The following is a 9,531-nucleotide window of genomic DNA, read 5'->3' on the forward strand; positions in this document are numbered from 1 at the left end:
ATCGAAGTGAAGCTCAGGTAACATGTCGTGATATTAAACATAAGAACATATTATGGCTAAGGCTACAGTTATACACGTCGTAATAATAATATTAAACATCCTGTCTGCTGACAGTCATCAACTCTTCTCTCTAGTTATCCTTGACCAGATGTACCCTGTAGAAACTCATAAACATGCCTAAGCATTTAACAGTGTAACTAGACATCCTATCTCCACTAAACATTTCTAATACATAAAGTATCTATCCAGTTTCTATCTGACTAAAAATACCTAATAATAAGTAGAAAACTGATGTAAAAATAGAAGGATTAATCACTTTGGCAGGCATAGATTTGGCAAGCAGTAATCTACAGAGGGTTATGGTTTCAAACTTATAAATTCACATTAATTTTATTTGGTTATATTTGTGTTTATATCTTTAACCTAATCTAACTTGACAAGGTTAATTCAGCCCAGTCTACAGTTAGACAGATTGCCATTGACATACAAGTTTTAAATGGGCTCCATGTTCACTTCATCACTTTGTTTGTTAATGCAGGCAGATTGAAAATAGCAGATATATTAGATGTGATGTAACCTGGGTAGGTTAATCGGGCATTGCACTATGTACATCAAGACGGATTGCCCAATCTTACAAATGAAAAGGTTACATCAATCTTCAATTAAATCCTTCCTCATATATCTTTTACTATGCGGAGAGAAGTATTGTTAGCACAGTGGTGACTAGGTCAGAAGCTGAAATGCTAATGTCCTGGTGCCTAATTTACTTTGCTTCCTTGAGGGCCAGAAATTACTACCTCTAAATGAAAAATTACACCTGTATTTCATTTCTGACTTTAGGGCCAAATTAGACAGACAGCAACTTCATTGGTGGTTGCTGTTGCTGAGTTACTGCCTCATAGATCAGTAGTACATGCAGCAGGAGTCAATCTACAATTATAATTTCATGTGTAGATGTATATTATTTTAATTCCATAAGCACAGCTCTGAACATTGTGCAAAATACATGTAGGACATGTTGTTGTTGTTTGTTTTTCTTTGTTTTGTTTTTATAGTAATGCTATTTTAATCAGGGGCAAACCTTACCACAGAGATGAAATGTTGCTGCAGTATCATATTATGGATATGACCAGCTGTTAGTCCTGGCCATGGGCACTCTTAGCTTACTCAGTGGCATAGAACCTTGGGGACACTGTTTGAGCATCTGTTAGTGAGAATGCTGGAGCTCAGACCTCTTAAAATAAGACTGAAATTGATACTGACAGAGAAACTCTTATAAACGTCAGGTGCTTCTGAATGCACTGACAAATTGTATTGTGTGTAGAGTTTAGGATTCTGGTGACAAAGTGTCATCTTGCATTAGCTGGCTGAAGATTAACAAATCAGGCTAAACAAGGTGGCTGCGAGGTGGAGAGAGGTAGTCAACAGATGTAACTGTTCACTCCTGTCGAACATACACTGTTCAAATATTGAGAGGAAGAGCTGGGTAGTTTTTACCTTTCTCGGTTTTGCAGTTTCACCACTGTCACTTTAAATATTTAGTTGATGTTTAGTTGCTGTATTTATGTTCTTCTTCTTCTTCTTCTTTTGGATAGACCCAAACATATTGTAAGTAAGTACCTGTGCTTTTGAAATCCAAACACATATAAACAAAATCAAAGTGCCTTTATCTCACGTAGAAACAATCAGATAGAGAACTGAAAGCTTCTGTACTTATCATACCTCCCTATCCACAATAAAACTTGTTGAAACATCTTGTTGGAATCATAAAATGTAGTCATAGAATAAAGAAGGAATCCAGCTGAGATTCCCCACATGCAGTTTATTTTTTGTAATTCCAATTGCATATCTAGTAAAGTAACTAAAAGTAACCATACTTATTGTATATTGCCCCCAAACTATGAAACCTCTTTCATATGGCAGTTTCTATGTAGCAGCTATGTAATGTACTGTACTACATTTTATGAATTTTTATTTTTAATAGCTCATAATAAGGGCACCAGATGATTACAGTGAATCCTTTTTCAATGAATTTATTAATCTGAATTATTATGTTTATTAATATGAATTATTAGTCAGAATATTTATTTCCAGTCTCGATCTGAAAGCAATAAATCCTCAGTTCAGTGACAAATGATGACGTAAGAAATAGCCAGTTTTAATCTAAATAAGTTTGTTTACATATGTACAAGAAGGGAAAAGGGAATTGATATGTAAAATGCATGACATGGTATAACATGGAGATGTCTTAAATAAAAATGCATCTAATTGTAACTGATTGTCATGAGATTGTTCTGATGGTGTGTCTGAGCCTAACAAACAATTCGGTTTAAATAAAATTGAGTTTCTTTGATTACAAAACCTCTTGAACTTCAAACCTTGGCTGAAAGCCTTCTGAACTTGGTGCATTAAAGACGTGTTCTGCCTGTTTAGTAAGTAAAGCTAGTGGCTAAGAATAACAGTTCTTGTGATAATGCGAGCCTAAGATTTTAACAAAAATTAATTTAACACAAATACAAAAGAAAAAAACAAGGATGAGAGATGTGGAAAAGCAAACACTTGCAAGGCAACTTCTTTCTGAACAAATATCTTTTTGTCGGTACATATACTGTTGTTTACCTATCTTTGGAGGAGAAATTCACATTAATTAATGCTGTTGCAGTTCGTTGCGCTGTCCACTTTCGATATAACTCCAGCAGCAGGAGATGTGCACATTCATGAACTATCATCTCGTTTTTAGGAAGAGGCTCTCTGGTTTTATCATTCTGCAATAATTACAGAATATTTGGAGTTATGGGGGAGGCCAAGCTAATCTAGAGGTACCCAAGATTAAACATTAAATGGCTGGAAATGAACATGCCATGGCCACTTTATCTGGGTACCCCTGGGGTGGATCAGATAAGAAGACCAAATGTCTTGGGTTTTGTTGGAGTTTCCTCTAGCTTATTGTCTTTGAAGTCAGATGTGAAGTCAAAGATGTGTATTCAGCATTTAAACAAGAGGGGAATTTGGCTCTGTAGATGAGGAGTGTGGACTAGGTCCTGGATGTCCACATCTTGCTTTACGAGGATGGGACAGAGAGGTGTGAGAGGGTATTACACATAAAACTGCCTTTGAGACACAAACCAGAGCCTTGTCCGGTGTAAAAGTGAGAAATGGGTAGTGAGGCAAGGCAATGTAACATTTCCACTTTTTTGATCCTTCTTTCTGCAGCTTCTTAATCAGTTTTTCTTGCAGTTTCTCTGTGTTGTCCTTGACTCGCCATTTCTTTTAAAATACTGTATATCTTCAAAACTGGATTAACTAAATTTAATAACATTTTAATTTTAGTTAATTTTATGCTATTCAGCTCCATTCTATTGTGTCATATATGCTGTGAATCACCTTATTACAACCTACTTGTTACTTACAGGATTAAAATGATTGATTTTAAAGGCCTTTTTTTCTGCAGCTTAATCCTATTAAATATTTTGAAGGTTGCTTTCCTTTATGATGTACTGTTGAGGTACAGTGATAAGAAGATGCCTCTCATTCAGACAGCCAGAAAAACAACTTGGTGGCTCCCTGTCTTCATCATCTGTCTCCTGCCAAAGCATTCAGCCAAAAAAACTGGACATCTTTCTTGTCCTTCCCAATCCTTTATTGAGAGTTATGGAAAAATAGGTCAAATGTGGCTGAAGAACTGCAAAACCCCACTTTTCTTCCCTTTTTCATAAATTACTGTGTCTCTTCTTTTTCTCAAACAAATCAGACAACTGAAATGTGTTCAGCGTTGCCACCGGGTAAAAATAACAAATGCTATGAATAGGATGCTGAAAATTGTCCTTGCAATATTATGACGTTAATTTAATTTGTATTCCCACTTTATGATGTGAAAGGACAATGTGACATCTTGCTGCATGCAAACTGGAAAAAAAAAATTTATCTTATGATGGCTAATTAGATTTCCAATGCGAATACGGACATGTTAAACAGGCTTCTCCTACCAGTGTCCTTCATTGGCCATATCCATGTTTATGATTATCATTAATCCTGCCAACAGAGTGGGAACAATTTGCTGTCTGTGTATTGGCACAGAGCTCCTCAATCATATAAAAAATAAATAAAAAACGTGCTGAGCATTTGGGCTTAAGTTATTTCCCAATGAAGACTGATTTTCTTTGTGTTGTAGCAGACAATGGTATGAGTTAAACTAATTAGTTATTTAAAAAAAATCCTGTAGCATAAACATCTTCTGTGCAGTCAAAAAACTAAACCAACTATATACCTTGTATATTTTATTATTTGATGTAAAATTTCACATCTTACAGGATGTTATAATGCATTAGTTTCTTTGTTTGTCTTTAAATACAATGTGTGCACAAACTCTCCCTCCACTTTCTATGAAACATTTTATGTAAGTAAATGGTCTTATACTTGTATAGTGATTTTCTACACTTTACAGAACACTCAAAATGCTTTCACACTACTAAATAAATTTTCTATGAACGCTGCTGCCATATAAAGTATGTCTGAGCACAGGGTGACAGGACAGATGAAGGCAGTGAGGAAAAATGAAAAATTAGTTCTCAACCATTTTGATTTGTCATTATCCAAGGATTCACTGAACCGCATCCAAGTCCATACACTTAATGTGCAAAATTATTGTTTTTCAGGGTTAGAGGTTATAGCAAGAATAACAAGGGCTCCACATTTTGATAAACAACTTAATGCAGTCTTATTGTTAGAAATGTGGCTGAGATGCTATCAACATCATGCTGATCTGTTGATGATCCTGTCTAGTTGGAGAATGCTTTTGTCTGTGGTTGTCTGATGTTTTCGTCCTCCCTAATGCTTGTTAAATAGGATACTGCTAATGCTGGCACAATAACAAATTACTTGTTAAATCTGTATGCTCTTGTTGTAGCTAACATCACCCCTGATTTACCAATGGGCCTCTATTACAGCATCTCTCCATAGTTTAGCAATTATGTGTGGTCACCTGGATGGAGAAATTGTAAAAGCATGTTTGAAATGCACATCAACAATGTGCTTAATCTGATATGCATATTCATGCAGCTTAAAAGTAAAGCTTTATCAGAAAAAATAGTAATAATACAAATGTTTCATAGAGAGTGCTTAACCTCTGCTGGGTGGAACTCACTGGATGATTGATTCATTCATTTATTTATTTCTTCTGCAGGCTCTCTTGGTGGCCCCGTGCATGGCCTCATTCAGCGTATAGGACTAAGATGGCGCGCTCCTGTTAACTGCACAGCAAACTTCCATGTGGTTATTTTCCAGCTGGGGAAAAATAACAGTTGGGCTCAAACTTAACAGGCACATTAGAAAGCAAACAATTCAGCACTGCACCAGTATCCAGTAAAAACATTTTCCATGCACCTTTGTTCAAGTTGAAATGACTACTCGCACTGCAATGGAGTTGAAGTGGGAAAAAAATCACACGAATAGAGATACTGTAAGCACGTTCTTTTGCAGCATGTATACAATTTACTATCGCAGCTCTTATACTCACAAGCACATTTCAGCAGTTATCAGTTTCACATCACCCATTCCTTCCTTGTGGAACTTTTGGGAATAAGTAATAAAACAAACATGTCTGAAGTAATCTCAGTCAGATAGGCTGTTTAAATACTTCATACATTCAGCACCCTGCTGGCATGACTTTGAGTTTTCATTCAAGTTCCGGTTGAAACTACTTTAGTGATTGTGAGACTTAACTGTGGTGCTGGCAGTGCCCCAGTATTTCTCAGAGATATCTCTGAAGGTCTCGGCCTGAGTGCCTTTATTGAAAATGCCTTGGACCCACAGTGACATATCATTCCTGATCTGGCACAACCACTGCTTACATTTAGAGTGCAAACAATATAAATAAGCATATATAAACATCATTTAAAGATCTAAATAAGTTAATGAAAAAAAAATCAAACATTTATCATATTATTAACAACTTAAAATTGTGCAGGTTTGACTGCAGGGTTGATAAACTTCTGTGAAGGATGGTCTCATGTATGGCTCCTCCAGCATTCTCATCACTCCTTGATCCTCACTTCTCAGAGCCAATATAAGAGCCCTGGAGTGTCTTCAATTCTCTGTCAAACTTATCAACTTCCAGGTCGAGTGAAGATTAAGGATGGAGGACTGATCATATAAAAGACATGAGATACACCCATAGTCTTTAGGGGTAGGATGGTTTTCTCTTGACCAAGGGTGGTTCTCATATCCAAAGCGAGTGCAACAAGTGAACCAGGACTGTTGTACACTGATGCAGCTTTCACTTATTCTAAGGAGGAGTAATGTATTATTTCATTACCACCACCACCCCCCCACCCGACATGATTGTGCTGATTTGCTACAGGTACTCTAAATGTATGCATCACGCTTTTTGTTGATATACCGCAGATCTTGGTGCTCGTTTTGTTGTGTTTGCTAATATCTTGCTAATATCACGGTAGCAATGACATCAAAGCACCTGAAACAGCCAGGTCAGCATTAGTATTTATTGCCATTTTTTCAAATGAAGGATTTAAGTGAAGGTTCCTTACTTCTCTTTTCACACCGTATATTTCACTCATCAACCCCCAGTTTTTGGGGGATTACTATCATTTCTCTGGATAAAGATTATGTTAAAAATATAATTTTCACAAAGAGTTGTCTAAGGATAATACAAGACCACAGTATTTGGAATGGATTATTCTCAAATTGAATGGACACCGAGTGATACAAGAGATACTTCACCTGTGCAGTTAATGGCTGCATGAAGCTTACTCAGAGGAGCAGTAAAGCATTGTGATGTCTAAATTTAGCTATGCACAATTACTATCAAAGCCATTCAGATACAAGAAACAAAAACAAGAGGATGACTGTAGCCAAGGACTTTCTAATAAGAAAAACAAAGCACCTTTTGGTGTCATGCTGTCAGTGCTGATGAAGGTGTTACAAAAAAAGTATTTTCTCTGACTAAAGTGTGGCTACCTGTGCTGCTGTCATACGCAGTGACAGTTGTGGATCCAGAGGGAGCTATCACGGAAAGGATGTTGTTGTTCACCTCACACAAGAAATCTACTCACCTCAATTATTAATAATATAAAATGACTGTTTAAAAAATAAAACAAGACTCATTCAGTCAGACGTGCATTTCTAGAAATATAAAGCTTCCCGTCTCCTCAAAACAACAAAGTATTTTTCTGTCTCATAAAAAGGGGGGCTGCATTGTGTAGGTATTTAACATTTATTAGACAGGGGATAAAGGAGTATTACTCTAGATTTCTTAATTGCTGCAGGAAAAAATATGATAACACTGAAAGAATAACAGGAATTTAGGCTTTTTTCCACTCAAGCAGAAAATGGGACATAAGCAGAAATTGTGCCTTATTGCTGTTGTTTTGAGGCTGATTGATGTGAATGAATTTACAGTACTCTGAAATGCAATACACTTAGCTCACAAGGGTTTCTGCAAATTCATCGCAGTGGGGCATTTCTCTCTGTGGGGAGACCAAATCTGCATCATTTACCAGTTACTGTACCTGTGTTAAGGCCACTGAAATCAGATATTGTGGTGCTGTTGCAGGAGGCCAAAGAGACTCTTTAAATTTTATTTCATTTTATTTTATTTTTTGATTCCTTCTACAGAATTAAGGCAGTAATTACAGAGACAAATCACTGGAGTTTATCGTAACTGTAGCAAAAGTGGAAAACCCATTTCTGAATGCATTAAAGGTGTTTGTGTACACAGATTGCATACTAATTCCTTGGCCAGATGAAATGCTGTTGAAAGATATTCGGTATTATGGGAATTTTCAAATATTAAACAGCATAATAAAATAAATGTTTCTCTGGTATCTTTACGGCTCACGGTTATGATACTATTAACTCACTTACAGTATAGTCCTTCACATGTCACATTCAGGAGACGCCTGGACATTTTGCTCATGTTCAGATTCAAAGTACAGAAGGTAAACATAAACCACAGCACTCAGACACAAGGCTGCAGGATTCTGCTCTTGATATAGCATTAACCTAAACTCTACTACTTCTTACTACCTCCACCAAGGATGTGATGTTTTCAGTCCAATTTGTTTGTTAGCAGGATTTTGCGTGCGATTGTACAGCCTTGAGTGCGTACTGTGTAAAGTATTCGAATGCCTTTGGTTATACAGTTGAAGTCAGAAGTTTACTTACATCCTGATATTTAATCCTATAAACATTCTTAGGTCAGTTAGTTAAACCACTTTAGTTTAAGCATGTGAAATGTCAGAATAATAGTAGAGAAAAAGATTTATTTCAGCTTGTGTTTGTTACATCACATTCCCAGTGGGTCAGATGTTTACATACACTGGGTTAGCATTTATTGGCATTATTTTTAAATTGGTTAACTGGAGTCAAATGTTTTGAGATGCCTTCTACAAGCTTCCTACAATATGTGACAGAACTGATGTTTCCATGTCAGTTTGTAGGTCTCCTTGCTTGCACATGCTTTTTCAGTTCTACTTTTCAGACCAAATTATGTTCATCTATGGGAGACAGAACACATCTTCTTCCTGAGCGGCATGATGACTATGCTGTCCTATAGTGTTTATACTTGCATAACATTGTTTGCACAGATGAACGTGGTACCTTCAGGCATTTGAAAATCTGTTTTAATGACTTCAACTTAAGTGTATGATAACTTCTGACTTCAAATATGGCTGACTGACTGTAAATATAATTATTTCTGAATAGTGGACATTTTTCAGTCAGTACTTACTGTATGCGAGTCTCCAACACTTAGTGAAAGTGAAATTCTTAGAAACATTCTTGGACCCATCATGGCTGACCTTTGTTGTTTTATGATTTATGATAAGCTTTCACCTCACAAAATCAATTCTTGTTAAAAGCCTTTTTCAGTCAATGACATATGAGACAAGCCAAATATATTCATTCACTCAAAAGATTTTTGTAAACCTTCATGTATTTTCCTTTGTTTTAATTTATAAACTATGAATAGGCCTAACCATTTTCATGTAAATCAGCTAAAATCTAAAGATATACTGCATAACTATACACAAAATACAAAATAATTATACAAGGCATTTACCATAATACATATTGTAACCACTGACCAAAATGGAAAATCTAACTAAAAATACATGATTTGGGCTCTAGGCAGGGATAAAACATATTCGGCTGAGGCTGTACCCAAGTCAGAATTTTCAGAGTCAACTAAGTCAGCAGGCTAAGTCAGGATGACATTTTACTCACATTTTAATGCCTTTCTTTGCTTGGTGTAATTTCAAAGCCTCAGATTTCAAGGACTGTGAAATTGTGCATCCTGGTCATTGTTCAGTTGTAAAATCCTATAGCGAATCACAAAAACATCTCTCCTGACAACGCTATTAGCCAGATGGGAGTATAGGAGGTTTTCCAGTGCCTGGTTCAAAAGTAGTGTAGCTTGGTTTTTTAACAGTCAGCACTTGGGCTGAGTGCATCAGAGCAGCGAATAGAAAAGAGTTGTGCTCAGTTTCCATCACCCCTCTCTCTTTTCTTCAGAAT

The sequence above is a fragment of the Monopterus albus genome, unplaced genomic scaffold, assembly GCF_001952655.1.
Source record: "Monopterus albus unplaced genomic scaffold, M_albus_1.0 scaffold28.1, whole genome shotgun sequence".
In the NCBI taxonomy this organism is placed as follows: domain Eukaryota; kingdom Metazoa; phylum Chordata; class Actinopteri; order Synbranchiformes; family Synbranchidae; genus Monopterus; species Monopterus albus.